Here is a 25,398-nt window from a genome sequence, read left to right on the forward strand (position 1 = left end):
CATTAACTAAAAAAGTTCATCAATAATATCTCAAATGCACAATTCTGCACTTCTATTTTTATATTCAAATATTGATTGTGGTGGGTGGAAAATAGAGTCATATGGGGCTTACATAAGCAGTGCATATAATCAGTGCAACGTTTTGTGTCAGTGTTATAGATCTGCATGGCTGGTGACTGTATATGGTCAACAGAAGTCTGATTGGCATCTCCCCCATTGTGCAATTGACTTGACAAATAATCCTTTTTAGGGCCTGCACATAGAACAATAAGGGTCAGTTTAACCAGAAACTATCAACATGTAGAACAAGACTCTTTATATAACTAGCTTTATGCATTTGCTTGTGTGCTGCTAACAAAAAACACATGGCAGACAGTATTACAGAATATTAAAATTGCCTTGTGTTGTTCTGTCGTTTTCTATTGTTTGCTACAATACCTTCCCAATCCTCATGCCACTATGTCAGACAATAGCCTGGTACATGATACCAATGCTCTATAATGAGCAATTGTTTACAGCTCTGCCCCTGCTAAAAATAAATATAATTTCTTGCATACCCCTTAATTATATTACTGCACACATAATACAGCTCCATTTTACAGAGGCTCAAGGTATTTTGGGGAGTGGGCCTTTTGTCTAGGATAATCTTTATGAGCAGTCCCTTGATTATGGGCCTGACTATGTACAACCATGAATAATTAGACCCAACATCAGTAATTCATGTCTGTGTGCCTGTCACACTACAAGAACATCCAATTAAGTCTCTTCTTAATCAAGCCCTATATAGTGTTACCCTATGATCTGGTAGTCTGGCTAAGATCTCTAATATAGCTGGATTAGTAGAACGACTCCCAGTAGTAGACAGAACATGTACTTTTCTTTTTCTTTACAAAGCAATGGGGGTTTGTCCATGTCAACAATCTTTTGGTAGGAACTAAGTTTCTTTATTGCTATATATATCTTGTGCTACTGCAACTCATGTATTATATATACATTAAACAATGCTTAGGATAAAAAAATTATAAAATTATAGCATAAGTGCCTTTCAAAGCCTTGTGTATAGCCTGTACAGTAGTGATCCCCAAACAGTGGCTCATGGGCAGCAAGTGCTTAAGTTTGAATTCCAGGCTTGGAAGGCAATTATTGGTTGCATAAAACCAGTTGTACTGCCAAACAGAGTCTCCTGTAGGCTTCCAGTCCACGTAGGCACTGTCAATAGCCAATCACAGCCCTTATTTGGCACGCTCAGTAATTTTTTCATACTTGTGTTACTCTAAAAAACGTTTTAAATTTGAATGTGGCTCACAGGGGGACCCCCGCTGTACAGGCAGGTTGAGCCCCCAGTATTATTGACAACTCCATGGAACCCAGATGTCAGGGAGCGTTTCCCAGGTCAATATCCTGTATATTATTAGTTCCACCCCACATTAATATTTGCTTTATTTCCTAATTGACCATGCTTCTTCCCAACCCATGACTTCTATAATATTTATCTAGTAGAGTGACGCCACCTAGATTATTTATCAGCATCCGATTAATTACAATCAGTGCCATCTAATCAATCGCCTCTTTCTTAGATTAGCTCTGGCTGTATTATCTAATTTAATGTGATTTCCACATCCCCTTTCATGTCAATCCAATCAATAGGTTATATAGATGTGTCAAGACCTGCCGAGGGTCATTTACAAACACTTATTGCCCCAGTACACAAAAAGAAACCAATAATCCATTATCTTCGATTAGTCCGCTGCTGCTAGAATAGTGAAAGGAAATAATCAGTTGCTGTGTTTTTGGCAATGATGCTAATTTGCTCAATTCTAATATGCAAGCTCATTCTATACAACCCTGTCTATATTTCTGAACAATGATCTTCGCCATGAGCAGTGGTGCTTCCCATTTGTAGTCAATAGAAAGTGGTCATAGTTAATGAAGTGTCAATTTTATGCTATCTGAGATGCAAAACTCTGTGTCCCATGGCCCTTGGGAAGGCTTGGGTTCGATTCCCACAATGACTCATTGACTATTGTATCTATTTTTTGTGACCTCAAGCAAATCTTTTAGAGGTAACACAGGTAAATTAGAAGTTTGCTTCTTGTTTAGTAACCCATAGCAGTAAACATATATTAGTTTAATTATTAGAAGCAAACATTGGGCAATATCCCAGACTGCAATCTCCATGATTAAAGATTAGGCATGCACCGAATCCAGGATTCGCCGAATCCTTCTGTCCAGCCGAACCGAATCCTAATTTGAATATGCAAATTAGGGGCAGGGAGGGAAATCGCATGACTTTTTTCACAAAACAAGGAAGTGAAAATGTTTTCCCCTTCCTACCCATAATTAGCATTTGCAAATTAGAGTTCGGATTCGGTTCGGTATTCAGCTGAATCTTTCGTGAAGGATTCGGGGGTTCGGCCGAATCCAAAATAGTGGATTCGGTGCATTCCTATTAAAGATAGGAAGTAACAATGGAGCCAGTGAACAGGGATGGAAGAAGTATAGACAGGAGGATCCTATCTAAAGAACAATTTAATGGATGCCTCCATATGTAATATAAGACACAAACCCCCATATGTAATAAAAGGCACTAAATTGGCAGTAACCCATAGCAACAAATAAGATGTATGCTTTTAAAAAGGAGACCAGTAAACCCTACCTTTTGATTGGTTGCTATGGGTAATCCATTAAATTGTTCTTACAAATGGTTTTGGAAAGGAGGAAAGAGAGTTTGTGAGTTTGGACACTTCAACGTCTACTTACACCAGAGGGTGATGGATCTGTTGTACCAGGAAACGTCTAAATAAACAAACTATTGTTTATTATTAATGTGTTTGTCATCAATTAAACTGTGATTACATCCTAAATGTAATTAGCAATCAAAGCACATACTGTTAGCAATGAGTACTCACCAATGGAGAGAAATGCATCAGAGGGCAATGTGAACAATAGGCATGCAGATGAAGGGTTGTATGCTCAATTTTAGTTTATGTCTGATGTAATTTGCTAAGATTTTTTTGGCACTAATGAAAACATGTATTTATTATTAGTTAAATGAAAGACAAAGGAGCAATGGATCCTAACTGCCTTGCAGGTTTAGGTGTCCATAGGTTTTTAGGAAATTTAGCAAGTTCTCCAAATGACTTTGAGGTGCTTTAGAGGTAAAACAACATGACAGTGGTTTCCAAATGGGGTCAAATGGCTGCAGAGAGGCAGCTTGGAATTCCATTGCTGACAGAATCAATTCTGTGTTGTGATAGTAACTAAATGTGAGTTCTCTCTGAGATGAATCAACTCACTCTGCTCTACATGATATATTAGATGATAAAGAAGTGAGCATCAAGATAATCTGTGTTTACAAGGATATACTATATTATTCATAGGGTTTATTTTCTGTGGTCAGTGAAGTACTATATAGCTGTTGCAGCCCTCATCCTCAATATCTCTTACTGCCCCTAAGCTCAGTGCCACTGTTCAATTCTGACCTCCTTGACTAGGTTAGTAGAGGTCCTCCAGGACTTTGGCATACTAAACTCTAGTGACTATCAGAGGTTTATCTATGGTTATTTCTGTGGTTAGGATCATACCTGGACCCTGTTCAAAAATAATTAGATCTTTCCCTCCTGAAGGAAACCCAGTTGCTTTATAATTTGGGGAATATAAAGTGGTGGAAATAAATAAACTGTTATTTACTAGAGACTCGGGTGTTTGGGGTAAAAGAGTCTTCTGCCCAGTCACCATGAAAATGTTGACTTACAATACAACAGTGCAAGTCCGGAACAGAAGCAGGGACACTGGAACTCTCTGACAGCACATTCCCTCAGAACTTCCAAAGATTCTTTACCCATGGGACTGGAATATGCAGAAAATTATCCCAAAAACCAGCATGAATATGAGGAACAGGATGGCAATCACAGCACAGGCTACATATCCCCCTTCATATCTCAAAACCTGAAGAGAAAAGATCTTAGCTTAGGTATGCATAGACAAGAATTAGAAAGAGTTGAAGAGGACTGATAAAGTAGTTACCCTTGATTTTTTCAGGTAGTCCCCTTATGGTTACTGACAGCTATGTTGTATTTTAAATTGCACTTAGGAGGATAAACTGTTTCCTTATCCTGTGTCATACTCCTGGCATTTCCAAAACTGACCAGGAGGATTGTTGTTCTATTGCATAAAAGGGAAAATCAGATAGAGCTTGCAGTCTTTCTTCTTGTATTCCACCTTGGCAGGAGGGTAGAAGAAAATTATATCCTATATAGAGGTAGGCCTAGTAAAGGAAGGTAATTGTTGGGATAGCTCTTTTTATTGCTCTCTCTAGGAGTGAGAGCTAAGTTTAGGGTATTTAGTGAGCAGCCTCATGCTCCTATGGGGAAAGTAGAAGAATTATGGCCTTGGGTTTACCAACCCAGAAGAGAAATCCAAGGGTACAGACTTAGGGGTAGATGCTGTCCCACCTAAATTCCATTCAGACATCCTAAAAGCTATTGTTGGGCATTTGTAAGTTGACTATCCATAAATTGGTTACTGGCCACAGAATGGGCAAACACTTTTGAAGATTCTATTTATGGGTATATGCTGAACAACTGGTATATGTATATATATTTCGCTCAGACAAGTAATCGTTACTCCGCAAATTGACAAAAGTGCAAATTTTCCCTTTCACCAGAGTTTCCTTCGCCAGGTTATACCTGGCGAACTGATAAGATGAAGCCATATCCTCCTCAGTCAGTATGTCAGTGACATCATATCCTGTATGCCGAAAAGTCATTAAAAAAAACAAAATGCTGGTGTTTTTTCACATTTTAAACTACTTGTGTTTAAAAGTTTAAAACTGTTAAATATATTTGTTTAATAATTCTTTTTTAACCATTTGAGGGGCATGCCACATTTGTGTTAGGGTGGGCTCATGTCTAGGGCATTAGAGGATCTCATTTGTATTTATTTTGCTTCCTTGGACATTTTTAATAATAAGTGGCCACTTCCAGCATTTGCACCAACATCTCTAATAAAGACATTATATATATATATATATATATGACCTATATGTACCCGCCCTATTCAAATTGACCTAAGCATAAGTGTGTTAACAAAGTTTCACTAGGCAGAAATGAACTCTAGTGAAAGTTTGATAGGAAATGCTTGCGCTGATGAATTTTCGCTGGCGAACCTTTGCCAGCATTTGTCTGCCGAAATGTAAATTTGCATTTTGATGAATTAGCATATGCGCTGTGAATTAACGTCTGACGAAGTGGCGCAAAGTGTGGCAGAGCCTTCCGAAGCTAAAAATTCACCCTTTAGTGAATTTCCCTCAAAGAATATCCACCATCATTAACTAAATGGAAGTATAGGCTGACCAGACTAGTTGCATTTTGAATGTTGGGCAGTGCTGGCAGAACCTGGCATTTTTCCTTTGAAGACAATATGGAAAGGTAAATTTGCCACGTGGCAAGGAAAGTCCCCATTAAGGAAAAATTCCCCTATACTGTATAATACTGTATATAACAGATTCCTTCATTATATAGTATACACTGAGGATGTCTGACCTGCAGTGTAGCTGTTGTTAAACTTACCGACATCTGGAGGTAAAGCATATACTGGAATGAGAGTAAGAAAAATTAAATATTGCACAAAATGAGTGTCATGCATTGGAGACATCCCTCTTCAGTCTGTATGGTGGAAGCATTGTTGAATAAAGAACGTAATAAATCAGAGAGGAAAGATGAAAAGCAGGCAAAAAATAAACACAGTATTTACTGTAGCATCTCTGTTTATCACCATGGCTAATTGAGTGTCTTAATGCCTTCCATTGCATTGGAACAGGGTTAAAATTCCGATATGGGTGATTCTGACAAGGTGCATGTATCTTCCTCTGGCCAGGGTATGTATTTAATTATGTATAACTAATAAAACTGTAACATATTTTATAGTTATGCAGGATATAATAGCTATTGATAAATTACAACTTCCAGTATTCCACCAGAAGATGCTTGGAATCATTGAACAACAACAGACAGAGGGGGCGACAACCTTCCTGTATTGCATGGTTATATTTTTCTCTAATTTCCTCAAAAGAGGAATTCTGGTGCGCCTCAGTATTTTTCTACATTGTGTATTTCTTTTCTGATTTGCACAAGGGCTGTGTCCCTAAGCCTTTCAATATATATATATATATATATATATTTTTTTTTTCTTTAAAATTTACTTTATTTATTTGATCGACGTTTCGGTCCGCGTCTGGGACCTTTATCAAGACACATTTTGGTACAAATGAACACATTATATAGGGACTCACCCACCAGTGACCCATCACCAGACCACACCCATTTTCCAATTACATGTATTAACCCATGTGTGCCCTTGTTATTCAATTATCACGATATATTCCTTTTGCGGGCGTGACCTGTGAATCAAACATACATTGTTTCAATATATAGCTTTAAAATCTGCTACAATTTATATAGTGATACATAGTAATCTGCATAGTACAACCCTTATAGTGTATAAATGTTTAAATGTTTAAATATATAAATATATAAATGTTTAAAATTAAAACATAAAAACAATGTCAATGTCGAAGATATATATATATATATATATATATAAATAAAATAATAATTAAGAAAGGTGTGCCCATACTTTACTATGGGTGATGTCCCATTATGATCTACATCCTTAAAAGCATTGTTAGCAATTCTGTTCCATGGAAAATATTACTTATTAAAATATTATATTGATTTATGAGAGAATTTATATTGCTATATTTAACAAACAACTGTTTCTTATGTAACCATAACATAATAAATATCTGAATGAAAAGCATGAAACAGGAGGGTAATTTAGACAAGCTGTTTGTTAATAGTGTTGAGATCTACTGATCAACAGCTAAAGGTCTAGTGGTAGATCCCGATCTAACTTTTGGGCACCCCTGTATTAAAACAAAAGATGAGCCACATTTCTGGACATAGAGAAGCCTTCTAGCGGCATGTGGTACACATAAACATGCCTCATTGCTACTAAAAAATATATAGTGCTTGACCCATCAGAAGGACTGGCAGTGGAAACAACAAATTCAAAAAGCATAGATTTAACTGGACAGGACAGAGGGCAGCCCTGTAATTCAGTAAATGTGTGTCTGTCCAGACATACTAGCTGGTGTTAATACATATATATAGAGCACATAACAATCATCCACTATCCTACCTTTAGGGAAAGATTTCGGTTGAACTGCGCCAAATTTTCCATCATTTACAACAGGGGTTGCAGTCCCCCCCCCAATGCTCGTGTTTGTGTAGGAATAACACAGTTGGTGCAAACTTAAGTTGCTCAAGGTTCAAGTCTGAAGAGCTTTGTTGAGAGGTCACCTGTCATGTATTACACAAAACCCATAATAGGCAGCACATGAGAACAGGAGCTGAACTGTGACATTATAATTGTCAATCAATCAATTAGCAGCACATTCTACTGTAGCACCTGGAACCTTCTGCTTTGTCCCGATGTAGGAGAGAATGGGTCATGAGTTCAATGAGCAGTGACACTCCTGTCTCTTCCGAGAGTACGGGCAGTATCTGTAACTATGTGTAACTCAGTTGACCTTCTCTTTGCACACCATATTGGACTCAACGTCTGTAGTGATGCACTAAGGTGAATGTTATCAATTGTTGGTCTGTCTACACTCACCTGATCCCCACCAAACTAGATACAATTTATTAGAGGGCATATAGGTCAATGTAAGATCTAGGTGGGACCAGTATATTAATTTAGTATATATGTGTAAGGGGCCCAGAGGCTCAGTAAGGATAGCGGACCAAGTAGGAAACACCAGCCCAACACAGTTCAAGGTATCCGATAAGGGTGAAGAGGAAGAATCGTTAAAGTCCAGGCAAAGGCAGGGTCAAGGTCAAGGCAGGCAGAAAGGTTCAAAGTCCAATAAACAGGTCGAAGTCAAACACGAGAATCAATAATCACAAGATAAAACGCACCCAGGAACACATAGGTAGAACCTATATTAGGGCAATGGCTAATGTTCTGGTGCCTTAAATAGGACTCATTTGCCGCCACACAAACGTGATGACATCATGACACTAGTGCCACGACGCTGCGTCCATTCTAATGCTGGTGTCAGATCAAGCTGGAGACTCCCATTTTGGGAAGGAAGGAGGAAGCGGCGGCAGCAGCGCCGGACCGGCGAAGGTAAGTATTCCTTACAACATGCTGCATTCCCTACAATCATGATACCAGATCGCTATACATCTTTATTTTTAAATGTTTTTAAAATTATGAGTTCCCTCTTCATTTAAAAGGAGCTATGAAATGTTATGTTTTAATTGGTTAATTTTTTGATATATCAGTGGAATGTGAACTGCGTATTAGATAATTGGCACTCTATGCACTGTTAGCACTTTATCTATTAACTATCAATCATTTATTAATTGACTCTGATAAGACACAATAACGACACTTGATTTTGCTTTTCACATAATGAATTTATTTATGGATTGAAGTGATCATGAATTAATCACATATCATGTTATGATTTTTCACTTATACCATGTTCCAGCGATATTCAATTAATTTCACACTCAATATAATATTGTGTGCCACCATTAACTTTTCTTAGCAGTTCCTTTCTTCTCTGTACAAACCAATTGTTTAGTTTCAAGAGTTGTCAGCACGACTATTTTTTAATTATTGAACTTCCAAGTACTGATGGCAAGTGGTTAGAAGGTGCGGAAAACAAACAATTCCTCAGTCATATTATTAGTAGTGATGCACGAATTTGTCTGAAAAAACGGGCAATTTTTGACACGAGCAACAATTGTTATATGCGTGAATAATTTATTTGTCTATATGCATTAAAGTCAATGGGTGTCCGAATAATTTTTATAGGTGACAATTTTTGTTTCATGAAAACATTGGTGGGCGGCGAAATGTGGAAATTCGCCAAAAATCCATGCCTGGCAATTTATTCGCCCATCAATAATTATTAGTGATAGTTTCACTTTTACATTTCCCTACCCCAAGGTAAGTCACTCGTTCCCTCTATGTACTGTATGGATCTATGGAGAACACCTCCCTAGGTTGATGCAATTTTATCTTACAAGGCCATATGGTGACATCTTGTGGGAATTTTATTTAACAACAAGTCGTATTGAATTTTTATTTTACACCAATCATTGGAGATGTTTGTGCTTGTATACTCTGTGGCAGGAGCGTATAAGAGTTGTTAATTCTGATTACCTTGATAAAGGCTCTTAGTCCTTTAATAAGGAACGGGGCTTCTGACTGATGTCCCTTTTACTTCCCTGTATGCTAACAGTTCAATTAGTCTCTGAATTTGGGGGCTACCATGCAAGTGAGATAGGGGAGCTTGTAGGTGACTTGATAGAGCCTGAAAGCTTCTGTTACCACCCTGGAAAGAACTGTACGTTCAGGGGTGCTGATAGTTGTAGTTTGACTACATTTTTAGACATGCAAATTTGCCTTCCAGATCTGGAAGACCTGGGTCTACTGGTGGATCCTCTCATAACTGGCAGGCCACTCTGATGTTTAAAGGGAAACTCCACAAAAACATAACTTGAGCTTTTTAAGAAAGTGAACATAATTTCAAGCAACTTTGCAATATACATCAATTAAAAAATATGCAGACTTTTCATAATTTTAAATTCCGACAGTTCCCTAAGCCTAGCCCCCTGCTCTTCTGCTTATCTTTCTGACGACTTTGCTGAGCTGGCTGACTACTGTTACTTTGTATCAACAGCCATCTGTCCTCAGTCTGCATCCTCCAAAACCCCACAATTCCCTGCACACATGATTTCAATAAGGAATGGAATATCAGAGTGCAATGCATTGTGGGTTATGTAGTTCCTGCTGTCTTTAAGCTGTGGAGAAGTTGTTACAATTTGTAACATCAGTGTTTTAGTCCCTCCTTCCCTGCCAGGATTTCAAATGATGCAGAAAGAGAAGAACTGTTAAACAGCTGGATTACAGCATAGAAAATTACATTTATTCATACTTTTTGAAGAAACAGGTATTTATGATGGATATATTAGGGGGTTCTGTGTTATACAGGCCTCTTTATTTTGGTCTGGAAGCTGGAATTCCCCTTTAAGGTACCTTTGTAATTACCCTAGAGTATTGACTAGTCTATGCTACCTAAAGTCTGAAGTTTGCAGACACATGGGGCAAATTCACTAAAGGGCAAATTTTCGCAAGCAAACGCTCTGCCACACTTCGTGCCACTTTGCCATGTGTACATTTGTTACCACTACGCTAAATCACTAAAATGCGAAGTTGCGTCTCTGTAGCCTGAGCGATGGCGAAGTTTCACTAGCGTTAATTCATTCAAAGCATTTCATAGTGAACTTTCGCTAGCGTTCATTTCTGCTGAGCAAAATTCGTTAGTACTCTTACGCTTAGGTCAGTTTGAATAAGGCAGGTATATATAGGTCATATATATGTCTGTATTAGAGATGTTGGTGAAATTGCTGGAAGTGGCCACTTATTATTAAAAATGTCCAAGGAAGCCAAATGAAGACAAAAAAGACCCTCTAATGTCCTAGACATGAGCAAATGTGGCATGCCCCTCAAATGGTTGGGACAGAAATGTCAACAGAAAAACACTTTAATAGATAGGACTTTTGAAGACAATTCTGCTTTAAAAAAAGGAAAAAATGGCTTTTTTTTTTTTTAGAACTTTTATGATTTTCCAACATAAGATTGAGGAGGATGTAGCTTCATCGTATCAATTTGCCAAGTCTAAGCTTGCACAGGAAACTCTGGTGAAAGGGGTAACGTTCTGTAAAATTTGCACTTTAGTGAATTTGTGGAGTAGCGACCTGAGCGAAAATTCGACTGGCAATAGGGAGTGAAACTGCGCTTTTGATGGTCTCTTTTGCTAACAGATTGTCCTCTACGTCTGTTAATAAATTGCCGATGTCCCTGCGGGTGAGATTTCTACCGAATATTCGCTAGTGATGGCCACTTTGCCCTTTAGTAAATCTGCCCCTTTGTGTCAGACAGAATAAAATCAGCCAGCAGAGAGATGCTAGAAACTATGGATAAAATATATAGTGAATAAAGTACCCCCTCTTGTAAAATATAAGGATATTATAAGTTACCGAGGAGTTTCATGACCATATAAAAACACGAGGCCGAAGGCCGAGTGTTTTTATACAGGTCATGGAACTCCGAGGTAACTTATAATATCCTCATATTTTACAACTGGGGGTACTTTATTTATTATAATACACAAATTTCAGTGAGTCATGTGACAGAAATTACATCACTACTCACCGTTTATAACTGATGACATCACTACTCACCGTTTATAAGGATATAATTTACAAGATATTCATGGCTTTTGTGTATTATAAGCTTATACTGTGTCACCACCTTGTGGGCAATAAGAAGAAGACTAAGCCGACAACTACAGCTACTGAAATACACCCGGTGCTTGACTATCTCTACAGTATAAATGAAATAGTAGCATGGCAACAGGATAACTGCCAGCACACACTCCGCTTCTGTCTTTTCTTATTTCTATAATGGAAACCCTGTGGCTTTTCACTAGATCTATATCATATGCACCTTTCCGCTGATTGAATGTCATCCTGAAATTCTGCTAGCCCTTTGTCTACTTGAATTGGAGCCAATAAATACCACGAATACAAACACAATCATCCTGTCAGTGTGCCGCAGTGCTTTGGACTTTGTATCCTGAAATTCTGCTAGTCGGTATCACTGAGTTCCCAGTTTGTCTCTCCAAAATTTCCCCAGGGGTGACTATGCAGAGACAAAAAAAACGACAGGACAATGTTATATCAAGCTAGAATAAAACCCATAGGAGTAAGACCTGAGGGGAATCTCTTGCCTCTTATCCTGTATCTATTCTAGAATTAGCCAGACTATGTTATACAAGAGGTTCAGCACCCAGTTCGTGCCAACCAGGGTAGTGAGAAGCCAAAACCTTACACAGGAGGGTGTGTGTGTTAGTTCACCGCTTTTACACCTTGCAGCTTAGTGTAGGTTCTCTGAATAAATGAACCTGGGTGGGAAGCAAGAACTTTTGTTCACCCTTTCACTTTTATGTTTTTGCAAAGTATTTAACCAGCATAGGGTCTGCCTCCCCTGCCTGCAGGAGAGCTTAAAGTGCCCTGGTGCTGCCACATGAATTCAAAAAGAAAATAGGATCAGTTCTCCAGATGTCTGCCCACCCGAGGCTCCAGCTATTCAGGCGCCTGGTCTGTTTTGGGGTCTGATCAGGATCTATTATAATTGGAAACAATTCTTTCCCCATTTTAATTTGTTAACTCCCTCTATTTTTTTGGGCACTACCCAGTGGTGTAACTAGATGTTACTGGGCCCCACAGCAAATTAACAACGTCTCCAGAGGTTGTCCTGTTTTACCAATATAAAGTGAAATAGCTCATTTATTAGGACCTCCTGGCGTCTCATATCCCTCCTGGGCCCCCTGCAGCCGCAGGATCTACTTCATCTGTAGTTATGCCCCTGGCACTACCTGATTTTGGCTCATGCCCAAGATCTCCCATTATCCTACTGCATTCTCATGGTTTTTAAGCATTCTATTGATTTTTTTAATGGTCACATGCCCAGTACATTCATTTAAAATATTTGGCTGTGGGCTTGTGCCGCATAGATCCCCTAGATGTCTCTTCTCTCTGGTTGACAGCTGTGTGAATGGTTTCATTAATGCTAGCCGCAGCAAAAATGGACCATGCCCATTTTTGTGGCCACACCCCCTAATTCCCATGTTCATTTTACAAAATTTGACAGGTTATGAAAGTTTGAAAATATTTCTGTTTTTTTCAGTGAAGGTGAATTGCTATTTTAACTGAGGGTCTAACTTTTCCCAAGGGACCGCCTTATCTAAATTGTTACAATTACTTTTTTGCTTATCTCAAAATTGTCACAAAGTATCTTAGTTGCACCTGGTGGCTGTTCTGGCCTCTCTGCCAAAAGCCAATTAAGTTAGAAACTTTGTTTCCTTTTCTGGCTGTTCAGCACAGAGAAAGTTGGGACTTTTCAGTACAAACGGGGGACTGCAGGTTGAGCTGTCTAAAGCAGGACTGTTCGGCTGAAAATGGGACAGTTGGGAGGTATGGGTTGATAGAGGTGGCATATATAGGGCAGCGTAACTACTGCTGAGATCAATTTGGAGACTGTGTAAAATCTTGCAGCAAGGCTGGATGTGCAATTGTGTTGCATTGGTTCCTGCACTGGCACATACAGGGGTAGAGTTTACTACAAGCGAAGCAAGATTAGAGGGGGAGGAGCAATCTGTACATTTGCACCAAGTCTTTGACTATTATAAGCCTGAAGAAGAGAAATTACTTGCTCCTGACACTGTCTCTGTGCGTCTCCCTGGGAAAATTGGATGCCCTTTATTAAGCAAATTGCACCTGAAAAGTACTTTTTTTCATTTAAAGGAAGTAGACCACATCATTTGCTAAACAAATTAGCTGATAATAATTAGTTTGCTTCTGTTAATGAAGTTCTAACTATGTAGTCATCAACGTGCCAGCAATGCTGCCCTTATTACCAGACTGGGGGGTGATTTACCTTCCATGCTTATTAGGGAGAAAGGGGTGGGTAGTACCAGTGGTGTAACTAGATATTATTGGGCCCCACAGCAAATACTTTTTTCAGGCCCCCAAAATATCTAGAGGTTGACCTGTTTTACCAATATATATTTAAATTGTATATAAAGTAGGGCCTCATGGGGCCCCTATACCTTCTGGCACCCCTGCAGCCGCAGGGTCTGCTTCCTCTATAGTTACGCCCCTGGGTAGTGCCTTGTTATAATGGTATTCTACACAGCTAGTGACAGTGCCAGATATCATGCTGGGTGTCACAGGTATTCTTGGACTGAATATCTTTCACATCTGAGCTTATTACCGAGATGCAGAGCAATTTATGCTCCCATAGCTCTCCACAGAAGACCATTAGCTACCCATCTGCTAACTAAGCCTACATTAATATTGACTAAAGATTAAGGGGCATATTTCGAATTGAAAAAAACTTTGAGATTCAAAAAGACCAACCGAAATTAAGTCAAAGTTTTTTTTGGTCGAATAGGTCAGTTTCCGATCGATTAGGTCCGTATTTGGCCGAATTCGATTTTCCGAAAAAAACCCTTTGATTTTTCAAAGTCCACCAATTGACTCCAAATAAATTCGAGGAGGTCCCCCATAGGCTTAAAAAGCAATTCGGCAGGTTTTAGATGGTGAATGGTCGAAGTCGAATTTTTAAAGAGACAGTACATGATAAATTTCGATATTAAATTTTTTTTCAAATTTGAATCGAATTTGGACTATTCCCTAGTCAAAGTACATAAAAAATAGCTTGAAATTTGAATTTTTTTAATTCGACCTTTGATAAATCTGCTCCATAATAACTGGGCCGTTTACTCCAGCAGCCAAAAGACTATTGCTCTGTGAAGCTTTTATTGTTACTTTTTATTATTTAACTTTCTATTTAGACCCTCCTCTGTTCATATTCCTGTCTCTCTTTCAAACCACTACCTGATTACTAGGTTAAAATGGACCCTAGCAACCAGATTGATGGGAAATTCGAAACGGGAAAGCTGCTACTGCCAGGGATTGGTGCAAGCTGTGGGAGGTTCGAGCAGTGGGCTATAATAGAGTTGTCACAGGACAGTCTTGTTTTCAGGAGGGATTTCCGGCCAAAACTTTTTCAAATTTTGGAAACCGGGCAGAATCCCTTAAGATTGACATGTCATAGCTCTGCCTACTGATGTCATTGCCCTGCCCCATGACATAATTGCCCTGCCCCCAATACCATTGCCCTGCCTGGAGTTAGTGGTGGGGAAAGGTGGCAACCCTAGTCTACAGGTTTGTCCACCGGGGAAGGGGGGGGGGTGGGCCTGGGGAAAACAACCTAAACTTCAAATACATAATAAGACATACCTTATTCCACAGATTTAAAGGAGTGACTTGTAGGAACCATTTCCCAACTCTCCATATGCGTTATTATTATTAATATGCAAAGCAATGGGAAATCTAGGGAATCCATTACTTCCCAATAGAAAAAAGTTAAGTGAGGGGGTTTAATGACACTGTGAGCCTAAGGGGGCTGGGAAATGGTACCTACAAGTCAAAGACATACTATTATGGATTCCTTTTATGAAATCAGACATGTTTATAAAAAAAAGTTTATATTTACAGGTATATTTGGAAGTTCATACGCTGTTATGCACCTTTTCTACATAAGCCCAAATGAATGAACTAAAACAGGCAATTTTTTTCCCTTAAAACACCTCAGGGAAATGAAAGTGTGGGGTGAAAAAAGTGTGGTGTTCTCAGGTATTTATAGAATTTCACTTTAATAAGTAGGGTAAGCATTGGGTAAGAAAAAAAGTAAAGCAGCAGAAATCAGTAGTAGCAGAAGTCTAAGGGGGTTTGATATGAAAGGTTAAATTTGGAAGTTATGTGAATTTTTTTTAACTTTAATATATTCAATTCAAATAGGAATAACCTAAAAATCTGAATCGAATTTGAAAGAAAACTCCAATGTCCGGAAGGCCATTAACATCTTCAAATGTACATGAACTCGGCAGGTTTTAGGTGGCAAAATATCGAATTAGGACTGTTTCCGGGGTCTAGGTGTGATAAATTTCACATTCGAATCCAGATTCGAGTTGGTGGTTTTAAATTTATTTGAAATTTTGAGTTTTGACCAAAAAAAATTTGAAAATCTGAATTTGAATTTACCATTCCAACCTTAGTAAATCTGTCCCTGAATGTAAACATAAAATGTCATATAACACACTGAAGGTGAACCTCCACTTTAATGATATTTGTCTCAGGGGAAAAGTCACAGAGGAGTCGCAGGGTTTCTACTGTTTATATCAGACCTGCAATCTGGAGGAACTTTCACAGACATCAATATGGCAGTGGGAGAGATAAGTCACGTCAAATCAATGAATTTTAATATTTGTAATTTTACAAGAAGAGGGCTTGAGTTCTGCCCAGCTACAGCATCGACTGAGTAGGAATTATGAAATGGGTTTAATTCACTCTGCTGTGAGTAAATGGAGATACTCCCCTTGGTCTGGCTGCACTTGCTCTGTGTGTTTGCTTAGTCACATTGTGCAAATGCAGCCCCTTCATGTGCTTTTTTAGTTATTTACTTTTCACTTCCAAGATTTGATCCTACTTAATGTGCCGCAATGATGCTTCTAGCAGCGTGAAATGAGTTTTTCTTAAATGAAGAGCTCTACATTCATTTTAAAAATACCAAATGAGAACATTTTGTGATCATTATTTATGCCACATGTTTAAATGTTTAAAGGGGAACTACTGGCCCACAACGAGGTTTAACTCTGAGTGTCTGATTGCATAAGGCCCGCAGACATGAGCAGCAGCCCTATACAACCAAGGGTAGAACTCCACAAGCATTTTTCGTTGTATCAACGCGTCAACAAATCGGATGGAGTCGCATGGAGGGTCGGACTGGGGGCCCGAGGCCCACCGGGGCTTCAGTCTCAGGGCCCCATGTCGATGTGCTCTGCAGCCGGTGTCGTGCGTGAGTGGGTGCAAGCCTGTTTGCACGTGTGTGCACAAGTGTATGTGCGTGCGCACTGTGTTCTTCTTTTTTCCCGGTACCCCGCTGGCCCAGTCCGACCTTAGTCGCATGCGCCAAGATATAATTGGACTGAATGAAAAGTCGGAGGTAACAACTACATGGTCCAACTGTTGGATAAAGGCGCTGCTTTCTGCGTCAACATCCGACAGTTGTGTCGCGTCAGATGTAATGTAGTTTTTACCTGCGACTTTTCATTCAGTCCAATTGACTGTCGCCGGACGTTGATCCGACGAAAATCACTCATGGAGTTCTACCCTTAATCTGCCTTTTTTCTTTTATTGTGTACAGGACCGGATTTGTGGAAACGCCACAAGCTTGTACTTAAGGCTACAGCTTGTACTTGATCCCAACTAAGATACTGTATAAATAATTCTTATTGGAAGCAAAACCAGCCTATTGGGTTTATTTAATGGCTACTTGAGTTTCTAGTAGACTTAAGATATGAAGATCCAAATTATGGAAAGATCCATTATCCGGAAAAAGCTAGATACCAAGCATTCTGGATAACTGGTCCCAGACCTGCATGATATTCTGCGACTATTTGCAACTGTTTTGATTTTTTATACTATTTATGGTCTTTGAATTATTTAACTTTTTATTCAGCAGTTCTCCAGTTTGCAATTTCAGAAATCTGGTGAATAGGGCCCAGGTTACCTTAGCAACCATGCTTTAATTTCAGAGACTGGTATATGAATAGAAAAGTAATAAAAATTAGCAATCACATACATTTGTAGACTTACAGAGAGCATTTTTTTAGATGGGGTCAGTGACCCCCATTTGAAAGCTGGCAAGAATCAGAAGAAGAAGGCAAATAAATCAAAAACTATATAAAAAAAAAATAATGAGCAGGGATGGGCGAATTTGACCCGTTTCGCTTCGCCAAAAATTCGCCGCTGGCGAAATGTCGCAGACGCCCAAAAAAATTTGTTGCGCGGCGAAATTATTTTGTCGCGCGTCTTTTTTTTGACGCACGGCTCCATACAAGTCTATGGGCGTCATTTTTTCGGCGAAACGAGGCGAAAAAATTCGCCCATCCCTAATAATGAGGGCCAATTGAAAAGTTGCTTAGAATTGGCCATTATATAACATACTAAAAGTTAACTTAAAAGTGAACCACCCCTTTAAGCTACTTGCATCTAAACATATTTTAGCACTGACAAGTTACAGAGTTAGCTCCAGAATTTCCACATGGGTGCATCTAAGTCGCACCAGTCTTGGACCCAGTGAATCAGATGCAAGCACCATTTTGAATGCGCAGTCCAGATGTGACTCTGAAAATAATGGAAACGTGGTAAGTATAACCCCATCCAGGCGGAAATATATAACTTGTCTGGCTAGGAAACATGCAGACAGTGCCGGGTTAGGTCTCCAGGCAACCTGTTACCCAGCTGGCCGAGGACTCGCGAGCATAACCGTGCGCAAACGAGGACACGCGTGCTTAAGCGTGGGCAAACAAGGGCGCGTGTGCGTAACCGCGCGCAAACGAAGATGCGCGTGCATGGTCGTGCGCAAAGCACTTCGACTTTACAGAGCACACCCACTTTTCAATATGGTCCCACTTGCCGGACTTGGGGTAGGCTGCATATAAGGTAAGTGCGTGGCGCACACCAACTTTGCGCCCTAGGCACGTGCCTCTTGTGCCTACCCCTAGTTCCGGCCCTGCATGCTGAGCATTGGTCACATTTGACCCTCTCTCCAGAGGATGGGCCTTCACTACGTAGAAGGGTAAAGGACAGATGTAGAGACCCTGAGGTTTAGATATGGTTAGGCAGTTTCCCCTTGTATTGGACACCTAAGTAGTCCTTTGATTCACCCAGGCAGCTATGTCCCTTTTCCTGGGTCCATTGTAGTTCAAGGTTTTGTCCAGTAGGTGGCAGGTGTAAAAGGTGCATCCCACCTTGTGTGTGTTTTATTTTTCCTAGTGGAACCCCCCTGAGGTGTGCTCCGCGCTGTAAATACCAGTTCCCATTACTTTTCATATGCAAAAGGGATTCAGCACCCTGGATTGCAAAGGGTTAATTGCTATTTAAAGAGACAGTAACCAAAGTAAGGTTATAGAAAGCAACCCCTGGACTGCTGTTATTTCCAAGCTACTTGATTTGTGCACCAGGATCCACCTGAGGGTAAGGTGATTAAAGGGGCCACTATACACTGCTGGGAGTTGCCCATAGGACAATGAAATACCAGCATAACATTAAACCACTGGAATGAAACCTGGCTTGCCTAATGTATAGTTCAGAATAGGGACCCTGGAGGGCAGGGTATGTAAAGATTTCAGTCCCTTGACTCCCAGTTCTTATCTTTGAAATTAGACAGAAGACTGCCATCTCCCCAAAAAAAAAGATTCACATTCTTCCAAATGAAATAATTAAAAAACAAATGTTATTTCAATAAATAAATTTACTTCTAAATTCTGGCTTAATATTGTGAGTTGGCTGAATATAAAAACTGGCCACTGGGTGGTACTCATGCTCCACAATGGAGCTAACTAGTAAGAACCTGTGCAATATCATTTTGGAATTCTACAATCCCTTTAGAATTCAGAGTAAATATCTCTAGTGCTAGTGACATGTAGACATGCTAGCGAGGCTCTGATGAAAGAGGATTGTAGGATTCTTCAAAGGAAATATTTATTCTTTAGTGTTTGAACAGTATTCTGGCCTATTTACTAAATATGCTTTATTTTGAATACCCAAATCCGTAATAGTGGTGACAACCCCATGGTCTAGCAAATAGTGAGGCCTTGCCGAGCAGCAGTTGTGGGAATAATTTGTCGGGGGTTAGCATGGACCATAGAGCTTTGAAAGTAACACATCTTTGTTGACCAACCTGCCAACCAGCATGTCAACCAAAACTGTTTGTTAAAGTACAGCCCCCAACAAGAGCTAAAGGCCATCCATGAGAAAATACTTCTTCAAATAAACAGCCAGCACAATGTCATTTTTGCCACAGACCCTGCCACAACAAAAAGCCTGGTCAGAAATCCTGCACTATTGCTGAGGTTATGTAAGATACCCAGGCTGGTGGGCCCTAGCACAGACTTTAATGTCAGATGATCATGTATGGTGATTTAGGCCAAAATAAAAGCCTATTAGCAGTTATTCTGTCTGCTGTATGATTCCCAACCTTTATGATACATTTGCATGATTTGTGGATGCTAGGACCGAGTATCCAGGGAACATCATACAAACAGCCTACCAATTTAAAATACACAGCTGACGGTGTGAGCCTACATTGGTCATCTATCTCCTCTCCAATATACTATAAGTATGACAGAAGGAAACAACCCACACCAAAGTTTTAAAAGACCTTTCTTTACCCAGGACCTCTTTCTATTATCAATTTGTGGACATAGGGAGTGTAATGTACTCATCAATGAGGAACCTTGAAGACAGCTGGTACACTCAGATGCACAAGGGAAACCCTGCAGATGTGTTCACTAATGCCCTTTTGAGGCCCTGGGCTTTCTGCTGTGGAACCAACAAGGAATTGGTGCGTTTGAGAAAAGAGAATTGAGAAATCTCCCGAGCAAATCTCTTACAGGGAGCTTGCTAACTTGAAAAGTGTCCTGGAAAGGAAAATCTACAAAGGGGCATATCGTGGTCAGTGGGATGCAAGTCTGAAAGGGGGCTAAGTATGCCAATGAGAACTTTAGGTCAGAACTTTAACTTTAGAAGTTTTAGGTGAAAAGATTTTTTGTAACAATTTTTGAATTTTTTTGAAATTTTTTATTTTTGAATTTTTGAACAATTTTTAACAATTTTTATTTTGCAGTCTTTTTCACATACAATGGTTAACCACAACTAACAGTAAAACAAGAGCAGCAATTGGTGTTTATTCTAGGAGGTCGTTACAGGGACAAAAATTTGCAAATAGAAACACATATCTTAATTGAATGGTCAACCACTGTCAACCTCATAACTGTAAACCCAATAAACAGTGCAACTACCAACACCTCTCTATATGTGTGGGTTTGTGTCATGTAATGGGAGGGGAGACAAGGAAGAAATAAGCAAGCATAGGTAAGTGTGTGGGGGGTCCAGAAAAAGGGGGGGGGGTCAGCCAATGCTTCACCGTACCCTGATAGGGTTACATGAATTGTGCTTCTGGAAAATGGTCTTGTAGCCTAGACATTTATAATCTGGGGACCAGACATTTAGGTCACTCATCTGGCACACAGGGTTAATTAAGTGAAGCCTGTATGACGTTAGGTCCTATGAAGGTATCGGAATTGTATCATTTTATCTTTAATGCATATCCAGAAGTATGTCTCCTGGATATCCATCTAAATTTGAAGAGTAACAGTTGGCATATCTACTGACCATTACATATATACTGTATATTTTCTCTGAAGTAGGATCAGTAGGTTTGTTTAGTACAGGTATGGGATCGTTATCCGGAAAACCCATTATCCAGAAAGCTCCAAATGATGGAAATGTCATCTCCCATAGACTCCATTTTTTATAAATCATCCAAATTTTAAAAAATGCTTTCTTTTTTCTCTTTTATAATAAAACAGTAGCTTGTACATGATCCAAACTAAGATATAATTAATCTTTATTGGAAGCAAAACCAGCCTATTGGCTTTATGTAATGTTAACATGATTTTCTAGTAGACTTAAGGTATGAAGATCCAAATTATGGAAAGATCCGTTATCCGGAAAACCCCAGGTCCCGAGCATTCTGGATAACAGGTCCAATACCTGTAGTGAATAAAACTGTGATGTACTGTAGCTTTCGATAGACTAGAAGTAAAAACCTAGGTTTGGGTGGTTCCACTCTGTATAGAACTATAGGAACCATAAGACCGTGACAATGACCTTGAAGAAAAGTGTGATTGAGCATATAGGCAGTCAGAGCTGTGGTTCTCATACTTTATAGAACCCAAAAATGTAGTTGAAAGCTTTGTAACAGGTCTAAACAATGTACAGGTATCCAAAGAGTAAGAGGTGGAGATGGTATGTCCAGTGGAGCAAATAAATATTACTGGGGGACACAGCAAGTTATTTTTCAGGCCCCCAACATGTCTAGACATTGACCTGTTTTACCAATATTTATTGAAATTGTACATGAATTCGGGACTCTTGGGGCCCTTATACCTCCTGGGTCCCTATACCTCCCGGGCCCCCCAGCAGCTCTGTAGTTACGCCACTGAGTAAATACCTTGTAGAACATAAAACTATTTTAAAAATGGCAGCTGTTTATCCCTGGTGCAAATCAAGACATTTAATGCAGTGTACATCATTTTTAGCTCAGAAATTAATATGCCTATATTGATAAATGGCTTTTATAACATTCTACTTTCGTTCCATTTATATAGACAATAAAGAACTGAAAACTGTGAACGATAAGTCAGAGCAATAGTAAACCATCCCCCACATGACAGGGATGAGTGTTAAGAAATGCTTATATAATTACCTTATAATTTCTGCAGCACCTTAAGGTGCCTATAAACCAGTCACTTAGCATTCTGGGATGACAGTTTCTAGCGTCAATCTCAACCTTCCGAAGTGGCCAGAATCACTGAAAAATGCATAACAATATGATACTTTGGCAACCTTTCCTAATGAAAAATAAATGACAATACCGATAAATATTAAGACTGAAATAACCTGATATGAGTTTCATAGATACGGGAGAGTGACAATTCAGTTTCTCAGTGCTATAAACATAACAGGTTTATTACAGATGATCATTATTTCATAAAAATTAACTCTTTCAGGAAGCCTTCGAGAAATTAAATGGAAAAATGGAAAGATATTCAGAAATCTGGGGTAGAAAAAGGAGACGGGTACAAGTACTGATGACTGCATAGTTATTGTAACTTGAGAGATATTTCCAATTAACTTGGGGTACATTGTGTTAACCTTAGTTTTCTCCCGTGCAGCCTCAGGAACTATTGCGGTTCATTTTAGAGATGTGCTTAACAAATAATAATGAGAAATTGGGGGCTGAGTTTTCTTAAACTAGAGAATGTTTTATGGGTAACGGTGAGAATACCGTTAGCAATGGCAAAAAATCCTCATGATGCGCCGTAAACTTTCCACATTATCCCTCTCTTTGAAGTTCTGCACCTCCTGACCCTGCTCTTCATGCGCCAAATTGACAGCCGCAGTCACTAAATTCATGGTTTTCTCTCTGTACTTGCATATTAAAACAATGTACAGACATTTGCTACAGGTCCAGTGACACATTCCAGCCATTCAGGTATGTGCTTTGAGAGAGGACTCCTTAAATGCTTTCTGCTGGTTGCATGAATTATGGAAACTATACCCCTGTTATAACACTACCCAAAGACAAATGCAAATTTGCCCCTCTTTCTCCCCACTTTGTCTCCCTTTTAAGGTCTCTGAAATCTGTTCCTTTATGTTAGCCAAAACCAGGCCCGGATTTGTGGAAAGGCCACCTAGGCCCGGGTCTAGGGCGGCAGGATTTTAGGGGGGCGGTAAGCTGTCCAACCACACCCACATTGGTTCAAAAACACTGGAGATACAATCATTTTTTAAATTTTCCGTGCGTCAATCCCCATTGCTCAAGTCCAGATGATAAAATTTGCGGGGGACATGGCCTAGGGGCGCCCGCTATGTAAATCCAGCCCTGGCCAAAACACTAGGCAATTGGATCTGCCCAACATCTTTGACATTAACTGAGAACCACACATATGATTCACTATACTTTACATTAGAGACCTGCAGCTGGTCAGATAACGGAAGAAAACCCAAAAAGAAAGTTAGCAATTCATCAACCGGGCAGGTAGACTAAATGTACCCTGCCTGGCTATCCATTCAGCTGCTGGGTCTATTGCCAATCTAGCAATTTTTGCTCCTTTACCTGGTTGATGCACCGAAGGAGTGATGTCACTTCCAGTACACAGTGTTGCATTTCTGGCCGTTCAGGTCCCTGGGTGGGATGATGAGTAAACCCTTGCGGGTGTGGGTCGGGTAACAGGTCTGGTTAGGGGGTGTATAGCAGGGTGGTGGGGTCAAATTGCAGGTCAGCGGGTCTAGATTGGGCATTGTGCCTGACCAGACTTGTAAGAACTTATCACTTATTTTCTTCATCTTATTCTTTGTTTCTAATCCTCTGTACTTTTTTTTCATCCAATATGTATATTTCAGAAGGACTGGGAGAATGTCCACATTGGAATTTAAAATAGTCCCTGGCACTCCAAGTATACAGAGGCCCAAAGAATCCCCCTACAGCCCTATAAATAACGACTGTCTATGGATTCTTACAGCAGACCCTCTGCCAGAAACACCACATTGCCAGTCTGGGTTTGACTGGGGGGGGGGGGGTCATAATGTTTTTCATCAGAGGAGCAACATTGCAAGAGGATGGAGCCTAAACATCAAATCAAGTGACCTCTTTATCTAATTGCATGTCACTCAATTAAAAACAGACTAGCTTCATTGCATGTCCAAATATAGGTGGACACCCCTTCTAATTATTGCAACTGACATTTTACACCATTTCCAGGTGTCACTACATTATAAATTCATGTTAAGAACCATCTATACAAATAACAGTCCATATAGAGTTGATATTGGAGCCCTCAACTCAACGGAACACCCATGGAATGAATATGAAAGCCAGGCCTGATCATCCAACATCATTGTCCATGCATAAATGGAAGCAAATCTGACCAACGATGTTTCAATGTCTAGTGGAAAGCCTAATAAGAAGAGTAGAGGCTCTTATAGCAGAAGAGTTTATATGCTAAAGACTTCCCTATCAGTGAGTTCAACTGAAGAAGCTGCTCAGATGAGTAGTGAAATGTCTTCAATGATTACTCAGAAAGTCCAGTTGCTCTAGAATTACTTATACTAGATATACCATGGCCTAGATGAATGAAAACTTTTATAGTCTTATAGCAGAGAGGACCACCTTCATTTTAATAACCTTCAGTAACATAACGACGGAGGGGTGGGAGCAGGTGCAGACCGTGCACCCCCTCTGAAAGAAGTGTGCACTGCTCTGGAAGCAGGTTTTTAAAGAGCACGCAAACTACCGGCGGACCGCAGGGTGCGGACCCAGGTACAATTGCACCCTCTGCTCCCCCGGTAGTTCCACCACTGATAACCTTGGTTTTAGCAATAAGATATTGGAAAGGTAGATGTCCACACATTTCTGTCCATATTGCATATTAAACAGCCAGAATGCTGACTTTGTCCCGATCACCCTTCAGAGAGAGACCTTCACAACCCCTATCACTGGATAGCAACTCAATTAAATACACAAATTTTTTTGCTCTATATGCAATTTTGCCAACATAAATAAATTATATTTCCTCTTATTTATCTATCATTTTGTACCTTCACTTCCTCTTCCTCTTTGCATGGAATGGCCTGTCTCATCTCTGCACCTAGGCACACGCCATCTCCTGCCTCAAACCTTTCCGTAACCTTCTCATGTGTTAGATCCCCTCCCACCCTGCATATGCCAGGCTTCATTGCTTCTCTATATTAAAAGCAGAGAATTAAAGCTAAATATAGCACTACAGTAACAAGCTGAATTGTGAATGGAAGTGCACTTTCTAAGCCAACGATGCTGTGAACTAGAGTCGCCCTTTCCTGAATATTCCTGTTACATTTCCCCATGCCCTTATTCCATTACATACTGACTGCCTCTTTTTATGTTAATACAGCAAATTCTAACAGTGTTTGCACAGACACAAATATTGTACATGGAATAAAATACCCAGAAAGCCTAAACCCCAAGTTTAAAATCTTAAAAGTCTTTAGGTCTCAACGCTGATTTGCGAATGCATAGTTGATG

Source organism: Xenopus laevis, chromosome 3S (assembly GCF_017654675.1).
Source record: "Xenopus laevis strain J_2021 chromosome 3S, Xenopus_laevis_v10.1, whole genome shotgun sequence".
NCBI lineage: Eukaryota > Metazoa > Chordata > Amphibia > Anura > Pipidae > Xenopus > Xenopus laevis.